The sequence below is a fragment of the Podarcis liolepis genome, assembly GCF_965112155.1.
Source record: "Podarcis liolepis genome assembly, chromosome: 1".
In the NCBI taxonomy this organism is placed as follows: domain Eukaryota; kingdom Metazoa; phylum Chordata; class Lepidosauria; order Squamata; family Lacertidae; genus Podarcis; species Podarcis liolepis.
In genome coordinates this window covers 6,124,608-6,150,371 of record NC_139554.1, presented here as the reverse complement: position 1 = coordinate 6,150,371, position 25,764 = coordinate 6,124,608, and the positions used below count along the sequence as shown (strand labels likewise).

Genomic DNA, 25,764 nt, shown 5'->3' with positions numbered 1-25,764 from the left:
GAACTCTTTGCAATCTCACAGGTGATCTACTGCTGAACCTGGAGCCCTTTTTCTTAGTAATTACATAGTTTTTGTTGACAGGGCTGCAAAGATCACTCATCATGTTCACAAATCATGACTCAGCTTCTCCTTTTGTTTTCCTTTTTAAATGAAGTACATTTCATTCAAAGGAGTCCCAGAAAACAAGCAGACTGCTCAATCCAGCTGGGACTGGTTAGACTTTGCTCTAAAACAGAGGTTTTGAATCACGAAAAAGGGAAGCCCAAATGCCAGCGATATTGTTCAGCTGCCCATCCAGCTCTGGAGCTTTTTAGCAAACTCTTAAGGGCCACATACTCACTGGTAGAGTACATGCTCTAAACCAGGGGTAGGCAACCTAAGGTCCGGGGGCCAGATGCGGCCCAATCAACTTCTCAATCCAGTCTGCAGACGGTCCGGGAATCAGCGTGTTTTTCCATGAATAGAATGTGTCTTTTTATTTAAAATGCATTTCTGGGTTATTTGTGGGGCCTAGGAATTCATTTATTCCCCCCCCCCAAAAAAAATAGTCCAGCCCACCACATGCTCTGAGGGACGGTGGACCGGCCCCCTGCTGAAAAAGGATGCTGACCTCTGCTCTAAACTCAGACTAGTGATTTTAACACAAGCACTTGGCAGGATCAGGCCAAAGGCCTGTCTGTTTCAGCAACCTGTTCTCACAGTGGCCTGTCCCACAAACAGGACCGGAGCACAACAGAACATCTCCCATTCTGCAGTTTCAAGCAACTGGTATTAGGAGGCATTTACTGCCTCTGACAGTGCATAGCCACGGCATCTAGTAGCCCTTAGAATCAGAGAAATTATAGAACGGTAGAGTTGGAAGGGCCCACGAGGATCATCTAGTCCAACCCCCTGAAATGAAGGAACCTTTGGCCCAACCTGGGACTTGAACCCACAACCCTGTGACTAAGAGTCTTATGCTCTACCAATTTATCCTCCGTTAATTTGTCTGGTGTGCTCTGGTCCATGGGGTCACGAAGAGTCGGACACGACTAAACAACTAAACAACAACAACAATTTGTCTAATCCCTCTTTAAAGCCATCCAGGTTGGTGGCTGCATCACTATCTCCCGTAGGAGCGAGACCCCTTGTTTCAACAATGTGCTGTGTGGAAATGGGACCCAGCTGTGCGCTATTTCAACTCCTTGATATCTGCTGTTATTTTTAAACCAAGAAGCAGTATTAGCATTAAAAACTTCCAAAACGTAGGAACGAGGCCAAGGGCAGCACCTGTGAAATCCCCAACGTGGTCACAAAAGAAAGAGAGCAAACTAAAAAATATTTTTGGGTGGGGGGGCAGAGAGATGCAAAGATCCTGTCCACCAAGCAGTGGTCTTTGGAGTGAAGTCCCAGCAGGGAAGTTGCTGAAGGGAAAGTTGTATGTCATGGAAATAAGTAGTAGTAGTAGGACAAGGGAGGCAGGGCAGGGAGGAGAACTATCCCATAATCTTTACTGCCCTGGGGCTGCACCCTTTTCATTTGCGGCCACTTCTGCAAGCCAACAATGGGCAGCCGTGATTGGAAGTGCCTTCAAGCCTTGCCAAAGCACATACACACAGGGAATCGGAACAATCGGCCCCTGCTTTCATGGGAGCGAAAGGCTGCAGCCAAATCAAATGGGTGGGGACCCCACTCTGCAATCTTGGAATCTGCTCATAGGATATCGGAAAATGTGACCATCACACAAAGAGGGCAGGGGAGAGTTCCCTTTCCTAGTAAGTATAAAAGGAGAGGGGGGGGGAGAGAATGGAGGAGGCAGGGCGGGGAAGAGAGCGGCTCAGAGAACAAATGAGGCAATTGGAACAGAATTAAAACAAGACGACATTGGAAAGTCGCCCCCCCCCCCGGAAGCAAACAGAAACTTGGGAGATGAGAAAGGAAAGGTCCTCTCCTCTCCACCCATGCCCAGCACAGAATAAAGGCTTGTTTTCAAAGGTTTTACCTGCACCATGCCATCCTCTCTACCAGGTCGGTCAGCAACAGGCAGGAAAGCAAACGCAGCCGATTCACACATTCACCGTCTCCTCTTTGCAAGCCCAATTTCAGTCCTCAGTGCAGGAAACAGCCCTGCTTGCCTCCCGCCCTTCTCAGGGGACTCTCAGCCCGGCAAAAAGTCCATCTGCTCCTCCACCTGAGCCACGCGTGAGCCCTGCGTCATCCAGCCATTGAAACCACGTCCTTCACCAGATGTGACGCCAGCCTGTTACCATGGGAATGATGGGGGCTGCGGAGAACCCCGTGTTCTGGAACCACAGCAGCTTCAGGCGGCAGAGCCGGCTTCTGCCTGAGTGAGGCACAGATGGGTTCAGAGCCCCCTCCTTATACCCAACTGCAGGCCTTTTCTTGGGCAAGGCCTGTCCAGACAGAAAGCAACCTGTTGCACGGTGGCAGGCTGGGGAATTAAAATGCCTCCTGTGCAGAAATGCCTCCTGTGGCAGAGAACGCCCAAGCTTTGCACACAGAAGGCCGCAGGTTCAAACGTCAGCATCTCCAGGTAAAGCCCAACTGGGGAACTTGTAGGGTCCTGTCTACTTTTATAGACCCTCCAGACTCTATGTGTGTATGTGTGAGTGAAGATAGGTGAGAAAGACACGGGATGTCAGAGGGAGAGTCAGGGAAAGAGAGAGCGCTATGTAATTCTGCACAGCTGCAAATAAAAACTGCTGGTGTCATTCGTGTAGACAAGAAGACAAGAACATAGAAAGCTTTATGGATCCAAGATGAGGGGCCAGAATATTGGTTGACCCAAGGTCTACCTGCCATTTAAATCCAGGTTTACTTTCTAGATTTAGGGACACAGGTGGCGCTGTGGTCTAAGCCACTGAGCCTCGGCAGTTTGATTCCCCGCGATGGAGTGAGCTCCCATTGCTCTGTCCCAGCTCCTGCCAACCTAGCAGTTTGAAAGTACACTAGTGCAAGTAGATAAATAGGTACTGCTGCAGCAGGAAGGTATACAGCATTTCCGTGCTGTCTGGTTTCCATCACAGTATTCCATTGTGCCAAAAGCAGTTTAGTCCTGCTGGCCACATGACCTGGAAAGCTGTCTGTGGACAAATGCCGGCTCCTTCGAGCTGAAGCGAGATGAGCACCGCAACCCCATAGTTGCCTTTGACTGGACTTAACTGTCCAGGGATCCTTTACCTTTACCTTACTTTCCAGATACTCTCTCTCACTTGCTTTTGGGAGCAGCTCACAGAATCACAGAGCGTGAATCTAGACCAGGGTTTCCCAAAATTGGGTCTCCAGCTGCTTTTGGACTACAACTTCTATTATCTCTAGCTCGCAGGACCAGTGGTAAGGGATGATGGGAACTGTACTCCAAAAACTTTAGAAACAAGACCTAGAATTCTGTATGAACTAAGTATGCCTTCTCCTCATGACTGAGGAACTGTAGACATCTCTTACACACCTGGGATTTTAGGACATGACTTCTGAGTCACAGATCTGAGTAGGGCTGAGCCAAGACACTCCATCACGCAACTTAAGAAACTGAGCTAGCCTTGCAAACAGATCCACAAAACTTACTTGCCCAGCTGCCAACGAAACTTTGTAGCACATCAAAGGTCCAAGAACAACATGACGCCAACACCACAAACCCCAATGCACCTCCAGTTTTACAAAGCTCCATCAGGTCACCTGGAGGAGAGTCTTGCTCTCTTCAGGCAACTACAGAAGTGGTTAACAGAAGTCTGAGCTGATTGCAAACTACAAAGCTCAGCCAGCCAGCTCTCAGATCTACCCAGGACTCACCCCGCCAACGTAAGGCAGATTCAACAGCTTACACAACAAGCTTCTCATGTGACCTCTCCAAATGAAGCAGCTTGAATGGGTGGCTTGAAGACTGTCTCTTTTTGCTCATCTAGAAGCAGTGGTAGTAGATGTCCAACACTTAGGAGGGAGGGTGTGAGTTTCACCAGCGATTTCTTTGTCTCTTGGAGATCAGCTTCTCCCAAGTTCTACTAATTAAGATCCCAATGCAGACAATAAGAACCGAGTACAGTTTCCCCAGCTGCACTGAGTACAGTTTGACAAAGTGCGGGAGGCAGTGGAAGACAGGAGTGCCTGGTGTGCTCTGGTCCAGGGGGTCACAAAGAGTCAGACACAACTAAACGACTAAACAACAACAACAACGGTTTCCCCAGATTTCAGACACCCAAGGTCCAATTTTCTCCTGAATTAAAACTGCGGACATGCATCTTACTGTTCCGTCCTAGAAAGTATTTGCCTTTTTGAACTTGTAATATCTGCTTGTGTCCAGCTACCTTCTGCATGAAAGCCAGTGTGGCATAATGGTTCAGAGTGTTGGACCATGGACCTGGGAGAGAAGGGTTCGAATCTGCACTTAGCCATGAAGCTCACTGGGTGACCTTGGGCCAGTCACCATCTCTTACTCTAACCTACCTCACAGGGTTGTTGTAAGGATGAAAGAGAGGAGTCCTCAGAACCACATACATCACCTTGGAAGTAGAAAGTCCTAAATAAATGAGAGCCTGAGGGCCCTGCTCCTGCCTCTCTCCACCAGGCCCAGGGCAGGGCCTGACAGGGTTTATAAGCGCTGCTGGTGCTGCTGCTGCTGCTGAGCAGAGAGGGCTTTTTCTTTTAAATGGATTTTTATACAGTGGTACCTCTGGTTACAGGCGCTTCAGGTTACAGACGCTTCAGGTTACAGACTGCACTAACCCAGAAATAGTATCCCGGGTTAAGAACTTTGCTTCAGGATGAGAACAGAAATCGTGCGGTGGCGGTGTGGCGGCACCAGGAGGCCCCATTAGCTGAAGTGGTACCTCAGGTTAAGAACAGTTTCAGGTTAAGAACGGACCTCTAGAACGAAATAAGTTCTTAACCCGAGGTACCACGGTATCCTTTTAAATTGGCTTTTTTAGTGTTTTGACTGTTTTTAACTGGGTTTTAAGGGCATTTCGTGGGATGTTCCTGGGAGGAGAAGAGCGGTGGAGAGCAGGGGGGGGGCAATTTCAGTGGTTCTGGGTAGGGGGAGGTATGGTGTGGGAGGAGGGGCAGGCCGGGTAAGGGGCACACAGCACAGGCAGTTAGTGACTGTGCCTTGTGCCAGTCCCTCCCCCAACCTGGGGAATTGTGGCTGTCATATCATCCAGCCCTTGGGTCTGCTGTAGAATGCCAGGTCAGCCCAGGAAACCATCTCCCTCATCCATGATCTGATTATGGGTGAAGAGGCTGATCTGGCATGTCTCACTGAAACCTGGATGGGTGATCAGGGTGGAGTTGGTCTCACCCAGCTGTGCCCGCCTGGGTACTCACTGCAGCATCAGGCCAGACTCGAGGGTTGGGGAGGGGGAGTCTATAGAGATTCTCTCTCTATCTCCAGGCTCTCTGTCCAATTGGGGGGTAATCTAGAGTGTGTGTTCCTGGCACTGGGCAATCGGGACAGATTAGGGATTCTGCTGGCTTACCACCCACCGCCCAGCAGTCTCCCTGCCTGAGCTGGCAGGGCTGGTCTCGGAGGCGGTGTTGAGGACTCCCAGACTGCTGGTTCTGGGAGAGTTCAACATCCATGTCAAGGCCGCTGGCTCTGGGGTGGCTCAGGACTTCATGGCCGCTATGACAACTATGGGGCTGGCCCAACATGTCACTGGCAGGCCACACTCTGAACCTTGTTTACTCAACTGGGCAGAGGTTAATTTGAAAGTGGGAGACATTGACATCAGTCCCTTGTCATGGCCAGATCACTTCCTGTTGAGATTTAGGCCGTCAACAACTCCTCCCCTCCGCAGAGGCAGGGGGCCTATTAGGAAGATCCGCCCTCAGAGGCTGGTGGATCCAGTGGGATTCCAAACGGCTCGGGGTGTGTGTGGGAGAGCCAGTGTGGTGTAGTGGTTAAGAGCGGTAGTCACGTAATCTGGGAAACCGGGTTCGCGTCTCTGCTCCTCCACATGCAGCTGCTGGGTGACCTTGGGCCAGTCACACTTCTGTGAAGTCTCTCAGCCCCACTCACCTCACAGAGTGTTTGTTGTGGGGGAGGAAGGGAAAGGAGAATGTTAGCCACTTTGAGACTCCTGAAGGGGAGTGAAAGGCGGGATATCAAATCCAAACTCTTCTTCTTCTTCTTCTTCTTCTTCCGGCTGATATGACTGGAGCCCTTGTTGAAGCCCTGGCTGACCTCTGGAACACCCAAACAGCTCAGGCAATTAACACAATCGCCCCTTGAGTGTCCTCTCCCACTTCAAGGAGCCCATTTGGCCCCATGGTATACTCCAGAGCTTAGGGCGAGGAAACGAGCTGGAAGACGGCTTGAACGCAAGTGGTGGAGAGATCCGAATGAATGCAACCAAACACTGGTAAGGGCTCATTATCGAGCCTACCTAGTGGTAATAAAGGCAGCAAAGAAGGCATACATTGCTGCCTCCATTGCATCCTCCTTATGTCATCCAGCAGAGGTTTTCCAGGTTGTACAGGGCCTTTTGTCCAGAGCACAATCTAGTCCTGTTGTGTTGGATGAGTTTTAGTTGGTAAGGCTCGAGGATGTAGACAAGGTGCCTTCTCTGAAGTGGCTCCCTGACTGTGGAATGCTCTCCCAAGCGAAATTCGCCTGGCGCCATCGTTATACATCTTTAGGCGCCATGCAAATATGTTCCTTTTTAACCAGGCCTTCGGTTGATTTGATTGACATCCTATGCCCTTTTAAAATCTGGGGGGGTTGGGGGGGAGGAGGATGTTAGGATATTTCCGTTCCACCTTAAAGGGAGCAGGCTTTGTGAGTAACAGAGTCTGCGCATGTCCTAGTCACAGGATGTTTATGTTCTTGCTGAGATTCCTTTCGTTTTCTCAGTTGGCCGAAGATGCTGACACAGAACGGTCACGTTTTCTTTTGTTCTGTTAAACGCTAATAAAGTCTGAAAATTATGCTCTTCTGCGGTGCAAGCTTTTGGCTGTGTTTCTGCTGATAAACAGTGTACACCCAGCCCTGGAATGTGGCTAGGAATTTCCAGAGGCTTCGTGTCGCTAACTGCTGGATCTGCCTGTCTACGGGAGGCCGATGGATCGTCCAGAACTCCGGCTTGGGGGCTCATGATGGACACTATCTCCCTGGCAGTTTCCCAACAACAAGGTTATGGGCCCAGATTCACGGCACCTACAGGAGAGTAAAGCTGCAACAGACTGCGTTTAAGAGGTATGGTGGGAAAAGCGAAAGAAATGAGGGAGGCATTTGGCTTTTCTGTTTTACCTCTTTGATCTCCGGCAGATTAATTGGCCTGGGAGCCGAGCCAGAAAGGCTTCGTGATTAATGGCTGCCAAGATAAGGAGTCTTTCAACTTAAAATAGACTCGCGGCTAAAGTAAAAGCTGGAATGGAGCTTTTTCAAGCTGATGGAGATGCCCAGTCCCTTAAGTTGCATGGGCAGAATTATGAACCCTGGGCAAAATGGTGTGAGAGTTTACTGCGTCAGTTTGGGGTGTGGCATGTCGTTTTTGAAGCCCCCCCAGTTCCTCTGACAGAGAGATGGAAAGGCCAGAATTCGAGAGCGATTGACATAATAGTCCTATCCGTATCTCTTGAGGAAATTAAGACGCTGGCTGGCAACACCACTGCACGTGCAATGTGGTCTGCTTTAATGGAAGCTCACAAACCAATAATCCCAGCCCAGAGTTTGACTGCATCGGAGGTCCTAGCTGTTTCCCAGAATGCGTTTGAGTGCAGGGATGCTGAGGGCACCGGTTGCAAGCTGCAGGGGGAGCTGACCGTCACGTCATCCCAGGCAGCATTCCAGCATCCAGGGGGAGCCAAGGAGTCGGCAGCTGAGAGCTCTGGTTCTCATGGGAACCAAGGCCATCGCCTTTGCAGAGGCCGGAAAGGCAAAGGTAAACAGAGCCACAGGCAGACACCTGCAGATGGCCAGGAGCAGAGGGAGGGTGAAGAGCCCGCGCAAGAGAAAAACAAAGCGATGTTTGCTGGCACAGCTTCACCAAAGGCTAAAGGCACGTCTGCTGACCAGAAGCAGGGGGGCAAGCTGCAAAAGCCCACGTCAGTGGAAAGCAAGGTTTTGCTTGCTGGCACAGCTTCACCAAAGGCTAAAGGCAAGTCTGCTGGCCAGGAGCAGCAGGGGGGCAAGCTGCAAAAGCCCAAACCGCTGGAAAACAAGGGTTTGCTTGCTGTAAAGGCTGCTCCAACAGCCAAAGGCGACTTTGTTGTGGATTCAGGCTGCACGCGCCACATCTCCAAGGACAGGCATCTCTTTATCTCCTTCAAGCCTCAGGAAGGTGAGATCCACCTGGCTGATGGAAGGACGTTGCAAATTGCTGGAGAAGGGACTGTGAGACTTGCAAGTTTGCACACAACCATCAGCGGTGTACTGTATGTTCCAGGAGCTGCGAGCAACTTGTTGAGCGTCCCACAGCTTACTGGGCGTGGTTTTCAGATTTCCTTCAAGAGGAGCGTCTGTGTCATCAGTAAAGGCAAAGAGGACTATTTGCATGCAAAGTTTATGGATGGTTTGTTCCATATAACTTATGATGACACTGCTATTGTTTCTAATGCTGATTCTTGTTGTGTTGCACAAACTAACAAAGTTCTTCATGCAGGTTGCATTCATGATGCGCATCGAAGATTTTGTCACCTCTCTTGGAAGGCACTGGCCAAGATGCCAGAGGTGGTTGAAGGTTTGAACTACAAACCCTGTAAATTTCACATGAAATGTGTATCTTGTGCAGAGAACAAGGTGAAGGTTGCTCCAAAAGGCAAGGAGTCTAGCAGGCAGGCTTCCAAGCCCTACCAGCTAGTGCATGCGGACCTGGTTGGTCCACTAGCGCCCTCTTTAGGAGGAGCAAGGTACTTCATGATTCTGATTGATTCTTTTTCCAGGTACATTCATGTGTATTTGCTCGAACAGAAATCGCAAGCGTTTCCGAAGTTTAAGGAATTCTGTGCTTGGTTGGAGAATGTGCACAGTAAATGTATTTCTTGTTTATTTACTGATCGGGGCGGGGAGTTTACTTCTCAGCAGTTTGAAGCTTTCCTGACTGAGAAGGGAATCCAGCATGACATGTCAACGCCCAGATCGCCATGGATGAATGGGCTTGCGGAGAGAGCAAATCAAACATTGCTGCAAGGAATCAAGACCTTGTTGCATGATGCCAATCTCCCTGATAAGTTTTGGGGGGAGGCTCTAGGGAATTTGGTTTACACCGTTAATCGCAGATTGTCATCACCCATTGGCTGTACCCCCTATGAGAAGATGTTTGGCAAGAAACCCAACACCAAACACATGAGAATTTTTGGTTCGGACATGTGGGTACGCACACAACAAACCAACAAGCTTGGGAAGCGTGGGGCACATGGTTTGTTCATGGGGTACGAAAAAGGTGCATACAGGGTATGGATGACTGACTCTAAATCCATTAAGTTCACAAGGAGTGTTGAGTACAATCCTAAGTGGGGGGAAAATGTGGGAATTTTCCAGTGTTACCCAGAGGAGGATGAAGGTGATGTCAAGCAAGCAGCTAAAGCTGAGGAAGCTGCTGCTGATGATGAGGATGAGGATGATGATGAGGATGATGATGATGATCAGAGTTCGGATTCCAGTTCAGTGGGCGGCGCTGCTGCTGATGTCAGTGAAAGTGATGACACAGCAGACTACCAGAGCGCAAAGGCCTCAGTCAGACCATCCGATGCGTCTGACAATGAACTGGAGGAACCACTGTTCACCATTGGTCACTTTTCTCCTAAGAAAGAGGAGATGAGTCCAGAAGACTTGCGTCTAGTACGCAGATCTGAAAGGGCGACCAAGGGCAGACCTCCAAAGAGGTATGCTGATGAGTTTGCTAAGACAGCAACTGCTGTTCTTAGTAGCTCAGAGAAGGTATGGGAACCTTCAAGCTTCAAAGAGGTTCAGGAGTTGACCTCTAAAGATGCTGAGCCTTGGCTTAATGCCATGAAGGCTGAAGTTGATTCCTTGAACAGGAACCAAACTTGGGAATTGGTACCGGTAGTCCCAGGTATGAGACTGGTTGGCAGCAAATGGGTCTTCAAGGCCAAGACAGACCAGAATGGCAAGGTAGTCAGACACAAAGCCAGATTAGTTGCCAGAGGTTTTTCACAGGTACCAGGACAGGATTACCACGAGACCTACTCACCCACAGTCAAATATGAGAGCATTCGGCTGATGCTCAAGGTCGCTGCGGAGGAGAAACTGCATGTTTCCCACCACGACATTAATACAGCTTTTTTGTACGGGATTTTGAATGAACAGCTGTTCATGCTTCCACCTGATGGGATGGAGATACAGAAGGGTATGGTCTGTAAACTGCGGAAATCCTTATATGGTCTCAAGCAGAGTGCCAGGTGTTGGAACACAAAACTCACTGAGACATTGCTTTCTCTAGGTTTTCACCAGGGCAAAGCTGATCCATGTGTGTTTGTCAAGGAGGAGGGGCAAAACAAACTGTATTGTTTATGTTTTGTTGATGATCTTCTGATGTTTTGGAAGAATCAGGCTTTTTATCAAAGCACCCTAGCTCAACTGAAGGAGCACTTTGACATGAAGGATCTTGGTGAGGTATCCAACTATCTTTCTGTGCAGGTGGAGAGGGACCAAGCAGGTAATTTTCTGGTACACCAAACACAGAAAATTGCTGATGTGTTAACCAGGTTGAATTTGGTTGATGCAAACCCAGCAGACACACCGATGGTGACAGGTTACCAGGTAGACAGTACTGCTGAAGCGTTTTCTGACACAACGCTATACAGATGCATTCTAGGCAAGCTGAATTTCATTGCCAGATGTTCAAGACCTGACATAGCTGTAAGCTGTAATCTGCTTAGCAGACATGCCAACAATCCTACGGTTCAGGATTGGAAAGCTCTGAAGCGCATAGCCCGCTATTTGAAAGGGACTATGCACTACAGACTGAGGTTCACCAGTCAGAAGACTGGAGGTCTTGAAATCTTTGCTGATGCAAGTTTTGGAAGTGACACCACGGATGGTACAAGCACTTCTGGAGTATGCTACATGTACAACCACTGTCTGTTTGACTGGTTGTGCAAGAAGCAGACAACAGTGAGCCTAAGTTCCTGTGAAGCAGAACTCAATGCTCTGTCATTTTCACTCATGGATTGTGAATGGTTGATGCAACTGTTTAGGGACATCAGGGTGTCTGTGAAATGTCCTATACAAGTGTATCAAGACAATAGATCGTGTTTGGCTTTGCTGAACTCCGAGAGTTGCAAGCAGAGAACCAAGTACTTGCAGATTAAGCTACATCGTGCAAGAGAGTGTATTCAGAAAGGACTGATTCAGGTGTCCTACATGGCAGGAAATGAAATTCCTGCTGATCTGTTGTCTAAGGTTGTTAACAAAGAACAACATAAGGTTTATGTACAAAGGTTGCAATTGAGTGAACCACAGGTACAACAGGTTACACGGAAAGGGGGAGGATGTTAGGATATTTCCGTTCCACCTTAAAGGGAGCAGGCTTTGTGAGTAACAGAGTCTGCGCATGTCCTAGTCACAGGATGTTTATGTTCTTGCTGAGATTCCTTTCGTTTTCTCAGTTGGCCGAAGATGCTGACACAGAACGGTCACGTTTTCTTTTGTTCTGTTAAACGCTAATAAAGTCTGAAAATTATGCTCTTCTGCGGTGCAAGCTTTTGGCTGTGTTTCTGCTGATAAACAGTGTACACCCAGCCCTGGAATGTGGCTAGGAATTTCCAGAGGCTTCGTGTCGCTAACTGCTGGATCTGCCTGTCTACGGGAGGCCGATGGATCGTCCAGAACTCCGGCTTGGGGGCTCATGATGGACACTATCTCCCTGGCAGTTTCCCAACAGTTATTGGGTTGTTGGTTTAGTTCTGTGAACCATCCTAAGACCTCCAGGTATAGGCCGGTTTATAAATTCAATCAATCAATCAATCAATCAATATAAAAAAGTACTGGATCTGGGTATACCTCTTGACTGGAACATGTAAAGTGCAAAACAAGCAGTCTCTTGCTACAATGAAAGATCCCTTCCCACCCGTTAAAAATAAAATAAAAACCAGCATCCAAACTGTATAAATAGGAAGAGATTTTCTGCACAGCACCCCCAAAATGCCCAAAACAAATACGTAGAGCTGCACATAGGCACCTCGCTGGGGCAAACGGAGAGCAGTACCTTCAGGGAGAAGCCCCTCTGCGCAGTTTCAGACATCACAGCACCCTCGGTGTTCGGCACAATCCTTTGAAGGGCATTTCTGAAAAGGAAAAGGAAGGGGAGGTTAGAGGGCAGCAAGCAATTAGCAGGCAGCAAACATTCCATCTTTATAAAAAGGACACATCATAAAAATTACCAGAGGACACAATCAACCAGATGTATTAAAAGCACTGCCGCCCAGAACATCACAGGCCTCTTTCCCTCTGGAGGGTGTTGGGAATGACAACTCAAAGTGGAAAGAGAGGGCAATGAATTTCCAAAAGCTGCAGTAGGCAAGAGCAGCCACAACCTCTCGTCTCCTGGATATTTATAGCTCCCCTCAACACAGAAAGCTCAAGGACAGCCACAAAACACCACTGCAAAATATGCAGTGTATGGCTGGGGCAACCCAGTCAGGTGGACTCATCATCATCATCATCATCATCATACTACACCCAGTGTATGGGCAAAATCACTGCACACAACAGAAATGCCCCAAATGCCATTGTTTCGGCTAATTCAGTGTTATTCAAGCAACTCACATGATCGGTTCATCTAGAAACACCTCTTCAGGGTCTCAGGCAGAGGTCCCCTCCCCTGGTCACCTGTGATCAGAGCCTTCTGACTGGAGATGCTTGAGATGGTGCCCAGGACCATGCAAAGCATGGCGATAGCCCTTCCCAGTCCTGCCAGCTTATCCCACGACCCTACAGGGGCAGCCCTAGAACAATAGCCTTCCCATGATTCAGGGAAACGTGAGGTTTTCTTCCCCTTCCTCAAGTTTCAAAGGGGAGGGAGGCTCTTTGCTGTTTACACAGATTGTCTCCCCCAGACAAAAAAACCAAGCAGCAAGTCAAGAACAAACCTTGAGTAAAAAGGTAATGGTAAAGGACACCTGGATGGTTAAGTCCAGGCAAAGGTGACTATGGGGTTGTGGCGTTCATCTCACTTTCAGGCCGAGGGAGCTGGCATTTGTCCACAGACAGCTTTCTGGGTCATGTGGCCAGCAGGACTAAACCGCTTCTGGTGCAATGGAACACCGTGATGGAAACCAGAATGCACGGAAATGCCGTTTCCTTCCCGCCGGAGCGGTACCTATTTATCTACTTGCACTGGCATGCTTTCGGACTGCTAGGTTGGCAGGAGCTGGGACAGAGCAGCAGAAGCTCTGTTGACATTTCCATTCCACCTTAAGGAGCAGACGTGTGGAATTGTTGCGTGTCACATGTCTGTTTACATTCCAGACCAGCTTGCTGGGAACTTCAGTTCTGTATAGCTTTTGTTTTTCCCATTCTCTCTGAGACAACGAGAGAGAGACAACATGTTTCTTTGTCCTGATTTATGATTAATAAATCTGTAGTTGTAGTATGCTTCCACAAGCCTCACGCCTATTCTGTGTGCGCAGTTCGATCTGCTGATAGTGTGCCCTGGCTCAGAAGCCCGGGTCACTAATTTACGTTGGAGCAGAGGTGAAGGTCTTCGCAGCGGGACAGCTGGAAGGAGACGGCCCAGCCAGGGCTAGCCAGCTGGCCTCCCGGCCCTCTGCATGCTGACAACCTCACCCCAAAACCTTGAGTGTGTGATTTGCCTGGACGGAGTCCAGTTTCTGACATCACCAGCCGCTTTCAGAGGCTGCTCAGGGCACTTCCATTTTTCAAGGACCCTGGCCAGTGGTGGCTGGTAGGGCAAGTCGAAGACCACAAAGGGTACCAGCCCAGGGCTTACATGGCCTCCCCCAATTGAGACGTTATGGAGAAATCCAGCCAGCAGGTATCAGTGCACCTAAAGCACCTTGCCCCCCAAATCCTTGTGACCTCTTCCAACAACTTCATATACATACTACCTTGTGAAGCTGGGATATCTCAGCTGGTAGAGTGTGAGACTCTTAATTTCAAGGTGGTGGGTTCAAGCCCTACGTTGGGCAAAAGATTCCTGCATTGCAGGGGGTTGGACTGGGTGACCCTTGCTGTCCTTTTTAACTCTACAGTTCTATGACTAAATAGCACTGGGGATAAAATAAAATAGCATAACCACCAGGGGGCCAAAAACCACTCTCCCAATGCTACCCTCTGGACTCGGTCCCATAGCGAGGACTGGAGCCACAGTAGCAGCGTGCTCTCCATTCCCATCCCTGCCCCATGGCTCTACAAGCTCTCACCACCAAGTCGCTCCCATCAGGGTATTTCAGAACCTGGGATAAAAGCATTCTCGGACAAGATCCTGTTATGCAAATTCAGAAGCTCCGTAAGCAAAATGGTTAACATTCATTGTTCATTTCATCATTTAAAGTCCTGGCCTACCCAACGGTCAGGAGTCAGTTCAACAATGAAACAAAGTCTGTGTTTATTTTAAATTTAACTAGCGACATGCATCGTAAGACGTTTAACCCAAGGAAACTTAGAAAACAATGGAGCCAAATAAAAACCCTCGTTAAAAAATGTAAAAATCCAAAGCACTGGAAGAGAACGTATCAGCAGTACAGCTTTCCCTTGGGCTTTATCGCCAAAGGTCTTGAACCCAGAATGATGTTCCTCCTTAGTTTAGCTTATGACCTATGGCAAATCACTGGCTCTCAACCAGACCTAAAGCACACAGCTGTTGTGAGGCTGATGTGCCACTTTTGAGCTCCTCTGATGCAAAGGCAACAAAATGCTATAGATAGATAGATAGATAGACAGACAGACAGACAGACAGACAGAGACAGAGACAGAGACAGAGACAGAGACAGACAGACAGATCTCCTCCCACTTGATAGACAGACAGACAGATATAGATCCCCTCCCACTTTTGCCATGCTGAGGACCAGAAACTTACATCTTTCTAAAAGTAATGACGAAAGTTGAGTCCTTCTGGATCAGGCCAATGGCCCATCTAGCATCCTGTTTTCACAGTGGACAACCAGATGCCCCAATGGGAAACTCACAAGCACGACCCAAGAACAAGATCACTCTCCTCCTCACTTGGGATTACTCACAGCGACTGGCATTCTAGAGGCATTTACTGCTGCAACAGTGTGGAGGAGCACGACCATTGTGGCTCCTACCCAACAATTGCTTTATCCTCCATGAATTTCGTCTTCAGAAGCCATCCAAAGTTGGTGGCCATCACTGCCTCTTGAGGGAGAGAATTCCACAGTTGAGCCATGCACGGTGTGATTCTAACCGCCCTGCATCTTCTACATGAGCACAGCTCATCCCGATCCTGTTACGTCTACACATTTTGTGCGGAAGCCTTTATTCCGGATTCTGAACTTGCCTGGGCAGCTGAAGCGTCTGACGTGTGACGTTTGTACAGAACGATACCAGAACAACGGACGGCGCGATCTGATCTAATACCTCAAGTGTCCTGGGTGCAACAAAGCATGCGATGCACCTTTCCATTCACTCCCCACAATGGCAGGCTGTGAAGCTGCAGGCACGATACCATCAACCACACTCTGCTGCACAGAAGTAGGCCAGGAACGCCAGGCCCTGCCAGGCAGAAGCAGCGGTACACCCACCCCTTGCTGCTCGGCTAAGTATAGACTGCAGCTTATTAATAGACCTGCAGCTTATTAATAGACCAAGATGTAGGAGCCCGTAAGGAAGGCAACGCCACACGACACTTCCCCGACCCAAACAAAAACCGTTTCACATTCAAGAAGCTGGGGTCCTTGTTTGGCATTTCACATTCTCAGGAATATGCTTCCCTCCCTCTCTTTTAAGCTCATCTAGGGAGGAACGACGAAATCCAGGGTTGGCAAAAGGAGACACCATCAAAAACAGGAAAGGGGAAAATGCCAGCCTTACTGAATCAAGACTGCTTACTGCAGACCAACCACCCAAAGAATCTTTGAATCAGAAGTTTGTCCCTGCTGATTAGCTGCTTCTCTTCCTTAGTGTCGCAGAGGGGCCTCCTTCCAGGTAAACGTGCACATGATTCGACTGCAAGCCTTTTAAATAAACTTAGGGCTACAAGAGAAAGAGAAAGAGGGAGGGAGAGAGCGAAAGAGAGACCCTCCAAGCAGTGTTAGAAACTCAGATATTTAAGCTAACCATCAAATAGCACCTTAAACCTAGGTTACAGTCACCACTACTGAATGTCTAGGTGACTTTAAAAAACAACAACAATGAATGTGATTTTTTGTTATTATTGTTGTTATTATTAGTAGTATTATTCATTCCATTTTTATACTGGCTACGACCTACTTTGCTCCTTTGAGCATTAAATGAGAAAACAGGAGGTTTTCAGGCCTGGATAGCTCAGTTGGTTAGACCATGGTGCTGAGAACACCAAGGTTGCAGGTTCAATCCCTGTATGGACCAGCTGCATATTCCTGCATTGCAGGGGGTTGAACTAGATGATCCTTGGGGGTCCCTTCCAACTCTACAGTTCTATGATTCTAGGTCCAAGACAGTTTTATGGGGCCTGCAGACAGTCACTCCTTTCCAGAGGGATTCAAACGCATACCAGAAATTTAGGTTTGCACAATTAAAATGGGTTAAACGTGCTGTCGCCGTAGCATAACTCTTTGAAAAAAAGGAAGACTTTTTGCAGTTAGGAAAGTTGTGAGGAAAGGCACTAAAGAGTGTGGGGTGACTGAACTGTTAACAGGAGGACTTGTAAGCAAAGCCCAAGTAAATCAGAATTAATGGTCATTGTCATCTAACCATCCCATAAACAAATCGGAACAAATGCTGACTAAAGACTGGGTATCATCTAACACAGGGGAAGGCAACCTAAGGGCCGTGGGCCGGATGTGGCCCAATCGCCTTCTCAATCTGGCCCACTGACGGTCCGGGAATCAACGTTTTTGTGTAGAATGTGTGTTTTTATTTAAAATGCATCTCTGGGTTACTTGTGAGGCATAGGAATTCATTCATTTCCCCCTCCCCCAAAAAATATAGTCTGGCCCACCACATGGTCTGGGGGATGGTGGACCGGCCCACGGCTGAAAAAGGTTGCTGACCCCTGATCTAACCCATGGGTCGGCAAACTAAGGCCTGGGGGCCAGATCCGGCCCAATCACCTTCTCAATCCGGCCCACGGATTTTTACATGAGTAGAATGTATGCTTTTATTTAAAATGCATCTCTGGGTTATTTGTGAGGCACAGGAATTCATTCATTTCCCCCCCCCCAAAAAAAAAATATAGTTCGATCCCCAACAAGGTCTGAGGAACAGTGGACCAGCCCCCTGCTGAAAAAGTTTGCTGACCCCTGATCTAACCCATGGGTCGGCAAACTAAGGCCCGGGGGCTGGATACGGCCCAAATGCCTTTTGAATCTGGCCCGCGGACGGCCCAGGAATCCCTGCGTGGATCAGTGTGGCGATACTGATCGTTCGGGCTGCGCTATTCCCCCCCCCCCCCGACACACACCGCGACGGCGCCTCCTCCCTCCCCCCTCCTGGCTTCTCCCCGCCCTGCCTAGAGGAAGGAGGAGGCTGCGCTCTGTTGAGCTGTAGTTGGCTGAGTGCCATTTTAAGCAGCCCCTCTCCGGAGCCAGCCCTTTGTCCTTCTGCCACCAGCCACTGCCACTCGCAAGGCACAGGTAAGCAGCTACCGGGGCTCGTCCGGTGCTGTGGAGAAGGGATGAGGGATTTTCAAAATATAGTCCCCCCCCCTCACAAGGTATGAGGGACAGTGGACCGGCCCCTTGCAGAAAAAGTTTGCTGACCCCCGATCTAACCCCTGCATAAGCTTTGTGTAATATAATAATAATAATAATGTATTATTTATAACCTGCCCATCTGGCTGAGTTTCCCCAGCCACTCTGGGCGGCTCTCAACAGAATATTAAAAACACGATAAAATATCAAACATTAAAAACTTCCCTAAACAGGGCTGCCTTCAGATGTCTTTTAAAAATAGGATAGCTGCTTATTTCCTTGACATCTGAAGAGAGGGTGTTCCACAGGGCGGGTGCCACCACTGAGAAGGCCCTCTGCCTGGTTCCCTGTAGCCTCACTTCTCGCAATGAGGGAACTGCCAGAAGGCCCTCGGCGCTGGATCTCAGTGTCCGGGCTGAACGATGGGGTGGAGGCGCTCCTTCAGATACACAGGACCGAGGCCGTTTAGGGCTTGTTAGCAAATCAGGGCGAGGGCTCCAGAAACAGTTCTTCTGAAGATGCCTTTAGAAAGAGAAGAGCTGTTTCTAGCCCCTTGCCAGCTACTGAACAAGCTCTGAGCCGTTTTACAGGCTCACTTCCCGCAACTACTGGCCTTCTATTCCAGCTTCAGTTACTCTGACAAAATTGCTCTCATTTTGCACCAGTTTCTCCCTTCCCACACTTTAGCCTGGAAATAGAAATCCTCTATGAAGTTGAGAGCTAACAAGATGAGGTTATTCACTTTCTACAGCGACAGAAGCAGCCGGCTCCAAATCACTAGACCTGCCTGCATTATACCGCTAATGTCATCCCCCCCCCCACCTCCCACTTCCAAAGAGCCTCAGAACTACTTGCTAGATCTCCCAGAGGAAACTAATTTGGATTTTTACACTCCACCAGCAGCAGGAAAGTGCGAACTCCACAGCAAGAGAGCAGATGGCAGCAAACCAGAAGTGAAACGTAACTGTGGCCGGCTAAAAACCCAGCATGCTGCTTTGTTGCTCTTTATTCAGATCGCGGCTGGTTTGCTTCCAAAATTCATTAAGTGTGCATGTGGGGGGTTGAGAGGAAGAACACCCTTTTTTGCACATTGCCTGTTGAAGATTTTGAGTCCACTGCACTGAAAAAGCCCACGCCGCTCTCAGTACCATTAATTGCCAGGCTTCTGGGGTTAGTGCTTTCTGCCATGGGAAAGCTCACATATACAGCTGTACAGAGCTCACATATTTTCTCTTAGGCGTGCGGCTTTTCATCATCTAACGGCAGTTTTGTTTTTGGTATGAAGGGCACAGAGGCTCGGTGGGCCTCTGCAGAGCCATTTATGCCTGTAGGAAAAATCGTTTTGGATCCTTCTAGTTGAAAAGCACATATAATTCTTAATAAGGGCACTACTGGTCCAGCACTCTGCTCTCACAAAGCCCCACATGGTGCCCATAGGGAGCCTGTAAGTGGGACCTGAATGTAACAGCTCACCTCCACCCCAGGAGGAACCAGCTAAGCAGCCCGTGGCCGGCATAAGGCTACTGACTTATTTGTTTATTTTGCACAGTGCCCTTCATCCGTAGATCCCAGGAAAGTTCATTTCTGCAACAGGAACGAGTGTGCTGTGCTTCCAGCAGGCTGCGCATGCATGCAATACTTAGGTGCCAGCACAGGGAAGTGAGTGGCATCTCAGAATACTACCAGCTGACACTGGCATTTGTGCTTTTAAGATCTGCTAGGCAGGTTTTTCCATTTGGTTCCACTCACTGCTGTACTGCTTTTGATTCAAGACTACAGTGGTACCTCGGGTTACATACGCTTCAGGTTACATACACTTCAGGTTACAGACTCCGCTAACCCAGAAATAGTGCCTCAGGTTAAGAACTTTGCTTCAGGATGAGAACAGAAATCGTGCTCCGGCAGCACGGCGGCAGCAGGAGGCCTCATAAGCTAAGTGGTGCTTCAGGTTAAGAACAGTTTCAGGTTAAGAACGGGCCTCCGGAATGAATTAAGTACTTAACCCATGGTACCATTGTATGTACCGTATTTTCCGCTCTATAAGACACACCCGACCATAAGACGCAGCTAGTTTTTAGAGGAGGAAAACAAGAAAAATATATATTCTGAATCTTTTATTTCTGTAGAGCCTCTTTTCAAAAGCTTGATTTTGCGAGTGAACAGTAGAAGCATTTTAACAGGCATTAGTGCTTGGATTTCATTCTCTCACAGAAAGCCTCAGGGGGGGGAATGGGATCATCTGGCCGTTTGGAAAGACAGAGGCACATGGTTTGGGCAGTGATGGAATCCAAGACTGACTGAAGAGGGAAAACAAGAATCGTGTTCTCCTGTCTGTTTGTTAAGTTGCTCAGGGGGCTAAACAAGGGCTATCACACAACAACTTCACAACAACCCAGTGAGGTTAAGGTGGCCTTCTCTGCGCAGCGCCTCTTCAGCAAAGCGGGAGGAGAAATGGAGCCCCTTCCGTTTCTCCTCCCGCTTCACTGAAGGGGACGCTGCGCAGAGCCATTCGCTCCATAAGACGCACACACATTTCCCCTTACTTTTTAGGAGGAAAAAAGTGTGTCTTATGGAGCGAAAAATACGGTAAATGGTTTATTGCTTAATGCTGGTTTTATATTGTGGTGTTAGGATCACTCAGGATCCCATGTGACATGCTTGGTGGGGTATACACATACATATATATATATATATATATATATATATATATATATATATATATACTGGAACAGTCACACTCAGTGGACGACCACCTGCTTTGCATGAAAAATGTCCCCAGCTCAATCCCTAGCTGGCCTGGAAAAAGACTCCTTCCTGAAACACTGCAGAGATGCTGCTGGTCAGTGTGGACAATACTGAGCCAAAGGGACTGCTCACCATAGGGTGAAACGTTCCTGGACTGTACCACTTCAGACTGTAGGTGAGGGGGGAGATCACATAACCAACTACAGCCAAACCTCGGTTGTCGAACGTAATCCGTTCCGGAAGACCGTTCAACTTCTGAATCGTTTGACAACCGAAAATTGAAAGCGAAAGCCTCAATACAATAGGGGAACTCAAAATGGAAGCCGTGGAGCATGTTCGGCTGCCAAAATTTGTTCAAAAACTGGAGCAGTTACTTCTGGTTTATCGGCGTTCAGGAGTCGAAACGTTCCAAAACAGAGCCGTTCGAAAACTGAGGTTTGATTGTACAGTGGTGCCTCGCAAGACAAAATTAATACTTTCCGCGAGTCTCTTCGTCTTGCGGTTTTTTCGTCTTGAGAAGCACGGCTATTAGCGGCTTAGTGGCTATTAGCGGCTTAGCGGCTTTAAGAAAAAGGAAACAAACTTGCAAGAACTTGCAAGATGTTTCGTCTTGCAAAGCAAGCCCACAGGGAAATTCGTCTTGCGGAACGACTCAAAAAACAGAAAACTCTTTCGTCTTGTGCATTTTTCGTCTTGCGAGGCATTCGTCTTGCGAGGTACCACTGTATACCACTTCGTTCAAAAAGCAGATGTTGTGAAAGTTTTATTTTATTTTACTTTATTTGCCGCCCTATACCTGCAGGTCTCAGTTCGGTTCACAGCATAAAATCAAAATACAAAACCGCAAAATACATAATCAAAATATAAACTACAACAAACCAATAACTGCACCCCACCCTAAAAAAAAATTTTTTTTAAGGGCACAGAACGTCAATCAAATCAACCAAAGGCCTGGTTAAAAAGGAACTTATTGCCTGGCGCCTAAAGGTGTATAATGAAGGCTCTTCTCCCCAATAACACTTGTCTTCCATGTGTTTAAAAATTCCTCCCCCTCCCACAGGGGCAACATTCAAGCATGCAAAAGCCGTCTGCAGACCCCAGGAACCGTTTGGTCCTTGCCTGGAGAGTCTCACAGTCTGTTAGGAATTGGAACGAGACCCAAAGGGGCATTATTGGCAAGACCACGGGAAAAGCCACCCTGTTAAGCGGGTGAGAGAGTTCCTTTGTTGTTTCGCTGAAAAGCAAAAAGTGCTGGCTCAAAAATAAAAAAATTAAAAAAACCCAGCCGAAAAAAATTCCATCCGCTGCCCAGTGACCTGCATTCCCAGCCGGAATAAAAGAGGGAGAGACCGGCAAATTTGGCTCCCAGCCTCTCAGAGGCTCAAATTACTGTGCAAACAGTGATTAAAACAGCCAGCTGAGCGCAACAGATATTTTCTCCCTTATGCGGGCTGCAAAACATAACATGTCCCATGCCTCAAATTTTTTTAAAAAAATAAACAAAGACAGGCGGAACAAGATAGCATCCATGTTGGTCTTAAAACAGCTATGAATCTCATTGTACCACTACCAAAACCACTGATTAGGCGAAACACTTATCTAGTCCATCATCCTATCCTCAATCCAGTCACCGTGATGGGAAGCCCACAAGCGGGAGCTGAAACCAATGGTATTCTCCCCACCTGCCAATTCCCAGCAGCTGGCACCCCACCAGATCCACTTCCTTATTAGCGAATAAAGCATCTATGGGGATGAAGGGCACAGAACAGCTTCCCTCGGAACAAGGAAGTTTTAAGTCGGAAGGAAAACACAAGTTTGTTAATGATCTACCTGCTGTAATCCGAGTTTCCTTGTTTGCCTCCACTAATTCCACATCACAGACGTTATTCAAACGCCCACTAACACAATGAAAATAAGACTGGGCAAATAAAGCAGGAAAGGTTGCGATTCTGTGTCAAATTTGAAAATTACCTCCCTACGCACCAACAGCCGCCGAAGGGAAAAGGGATTTGTCGACGGGTCTACCACTGCATTAAGCGTCATGCTTTTGTAGGAAGTGGATTATGAAATGGAGAGCATCTAAGAAGCACGGGAGGCCTATTTATTCTAACCCCGGGGTGGGATAACAAATCCAGCAAGTTTAATAGGCCAAGTTCACTGGGAGCTGTGTGCAAGTTATTACAGCACCAGTGGGTGTGGTGGAATGGTTTTTGAAAAAGTGAAACCTTCCTTTGAAGTCTGCTTAGACGTGCAGAATGCAATTAAATATTTCTCTGCAGCAGGCACAGAATGACAGATAATCCCATGCCGTTTATTATAAAATTGGCCTCGTTGCCTCTCTCGAAACACGGTCAGCAGCTTACAGGTCTGCATTACGGCTTCCCGCACTACCGGCTCCGCAAGGGAAGGACAGCTGGACGTGCAAGGGAGGAAAATTCCCGGCGTACGAAAATCCTTGGGATGCTGGCGTTCAGCATCTTATTAAAACCGCAGCACTGCAATAAATATGTCAAGCAAAGAAAGGACATCTTGGAAGCCTGGGAAGTCCTAATCAAGACTCTAATAGTTTCCCCGGTTCAAAGCCCATCTAACCTCAGCAGATAGAATCATAGAGTTGGAAGAGACCACAAGGGCCATTGAGTCCAACCCCCTGCCAAGCAGGAAACACCATCAGAGCACTCCTGACATATGGTTGTCAAGCCTCTGCTTAAAGACCTCCAAAGTAGGAGACTCCACCACACTCCTTGGCAGCAAATTCCACTGTCGAACAGCTCTTACTGTCAGGAAGTTCTTCCTAATGTTTAGGTGGAATCTTCTTTCTTGTAGTTTGGATCCATTGCTCCGTGTCCGCTTCTCTGGAGCAGCAGAAAACAACCTTTCTCCCTCCTCTATGTGACATCCTTTTATATATTTGAACATGGCTATCATATCACCCCTTGAACCTCCTCTTCTCCAGGCTAAACATGCCCAGCTCCCTTAGCCGTTCCTCATAAGGCATCGTTTCCAGGCCTTTGACCATTTTGGTTGCCCTCCTCTGGACACGTTCCAGTTTGTCAGTGTCCTTCTTGAACTGTGGTGCCCAGAACTGGACACAGTACTCCAGGTGAGTTCTGACCAGAGCAGAATACAGTGGCACTATTACTTCCCTTGATCTAGATGCTATACTCCTATTGATGCAGCCCAGAATTGCATTGGCTTTTTTAGCTGCCGCGTCACACTGTTGGATACTTGGCTCAGAGGCTGCTGCTTTGGAGCAGAGGCCTACTTGGGCTTGGCGTCCTTTTCTGTGTTTTGCTTTACATAAAACACAAGAGCCAGAGAGCAAGATTCCTTCTCTACTACTCCTCGTACTCCAGATTTCATTCCCCAACCCAAAATCCTCGTCTCCCACAGAGATCCACAGGGCTACTGTGCAGTGTTTCCTATCCCAAGCTCTCTAGGCAGCTTGGATCTCAGGAAGGCTGCTCCCAGTGGCCAATTACCGTATTTTTTGCTCTATAAGACTCACTTTTTCCCCTCCTAAAAAGTAAGGGGAAATGTGTGTGCGTCTTATGGAGCGAATGCAGGCTGCACAGCTATCCCAGAAGCCAGAAGAGCAAGAGGGATTGCTGCTTTCACTGCGTAGCGATCCCTCTTGTTGTTCTGGCTTCTGAAATTCAGAATATTTTTTTTCTTGTTTTCCTCCTCCAAAAACTAGGTGCATCTTATGGTCTAGTGCATCTTATAAAGCGAAAAATACGGTAAATAAAAAATAGCCTCTAACATCCAAGTTTAATAATAATTAGCCAGAGAGAGTGTTTTACCTAGAGTAGTGGAGGGATGTAGACCCTCCAGACACAGTTGCACTGCAACTCCCATCTTGCTTCACCATTGGTCATGCTGGCTGGGGCAGATGGGATTCGGAGTCAAGCAAACAGCTGGAGGGACGCAGGATCCCCACCCCTGGGCTTAAAAAACAGAAGCAGCAAGGAACCAATAAGATGTCGAGCACCAGAAAGGTTAGAGGTTTGCTCTGCAAAAGAAACTAACCCCTGCTTTTTTCAGACTGGGTTTTTGGTGGCATTTGTGAACAACCAACCTGGCAGAAAGTGTAAAATCAGATCAAAGTTCAAGCAAGCAAAAACACTGCCTGCTGTCAGGTAAGTAAATAAAATTGGCACAGGTCGATTTTATCCAGTATCAACTTTTGTCTACAAGGACCAAGCCATTACTGTCTCCATGTTTTAACTGGGACTTTAAGTTAAGCAATACATTCGATTATTTTTTTTTTTTAAGAAAGAAATTCCTTGGACATGCCTGAAGAAGTTATTAGAGCGTCGAGAGCTGCCATTGCCAGCATGTTCAGTATTATTTGATGTAATAAAAAGTCATGCTTCACCACTTTCTCCTTATTGAAAAGGTGAGAAAAGACACCAGAAACAAAAAAAAAAAAAAGCAGAGTATTAAATGTATGTAAAGGTAATAGTGTACACGTTCCAGAAAGGAACCAATTTAGTTTATGCAAGATGCTAATAAGGACCAAAAGGTGTGTTGGGGTGTGTGTGGGTGTGTGTGTGTGTGTGTGTGTGTGTGTGTGTGTGAGAGAGAGAGAGAGAGAGAGAGAGAGAGAGAGAGAGAGAACACCTACTTAAAGGCAGTGCTATACATATTAGTACAGTGGTACCTTGGGTTACATACGCTTCAGGTTACAGACGCTTCAGGTTACAGACTCCGCTAACCCAGAAATAGTGCTTCAGGTTAAGAACTTTGCTTCAGGATGAGAACAGAAATCGTGCTCCGGCAGTGCGGCAGCAGCAGGAGGCCCCATTAGCCAAAGTGGTGCTTCAGGTTAAGAACAGTTTCAGGTTAAGTACGGACCTCCGGAACGAATTAAGTACTTAACCCGAGATACCACTGTATTAGTGAAGAGGGGGGAATAGCAGCACCTGATCTGTGTGCAGAAGGTTCCAATTCAATCCCCAGCGCCTGCAGGTAAGGTTAAAAACATTCCCTATCTGAAACCCTGGCAGCTAGTCAGTGTAGACCAGGGGCGCCCAAACTTTTTTCAAAGAAGGTCAGATTTGATGAACTGAACATGTTGTTGAGCTTTTTTAACAATTTTACCCCAAAGTTGTTGAGCTTTTCTTAGGATTGAATTACCCCAGGACATATACTGCCACAGGGGCCAGATTAAATCGACCAGCGGGCCCCCGAAACGGACTTTGGGCATACCTGGTGTAGACAGTCCTGAGCTAGATGGAACAAGGGTCTGGG

General features: G+C 47.9%; 1 protein-coding gene across 3 annotated transcripts in view; it reads right to left on the bottom strand.

The window, feature by feature from the left end:
- The window catches only part of FBXO34 (F-box protein 34), a 58,918-nt gene that overhangs the window by 16,507 nt on the left and 16,647 nt on the right, over positions 1-25,764 (bottom strand). For 2 of the 3 annotated variants that reach the window (XM_083515089.1, XM_083515090.1), the window contains exon 2: positions 12,162-12,240. The gene's annotated coding sequence lies outside the window, so the exon portion shown is untranslated. Of the gene's footprint in view, positions 1-1,981; positions 2,232-12,161; positions 12,241-25,764 lie in introns of those variants that run through there. The other variant, XM_083515091.1, reaches the window with a different exon arrangement.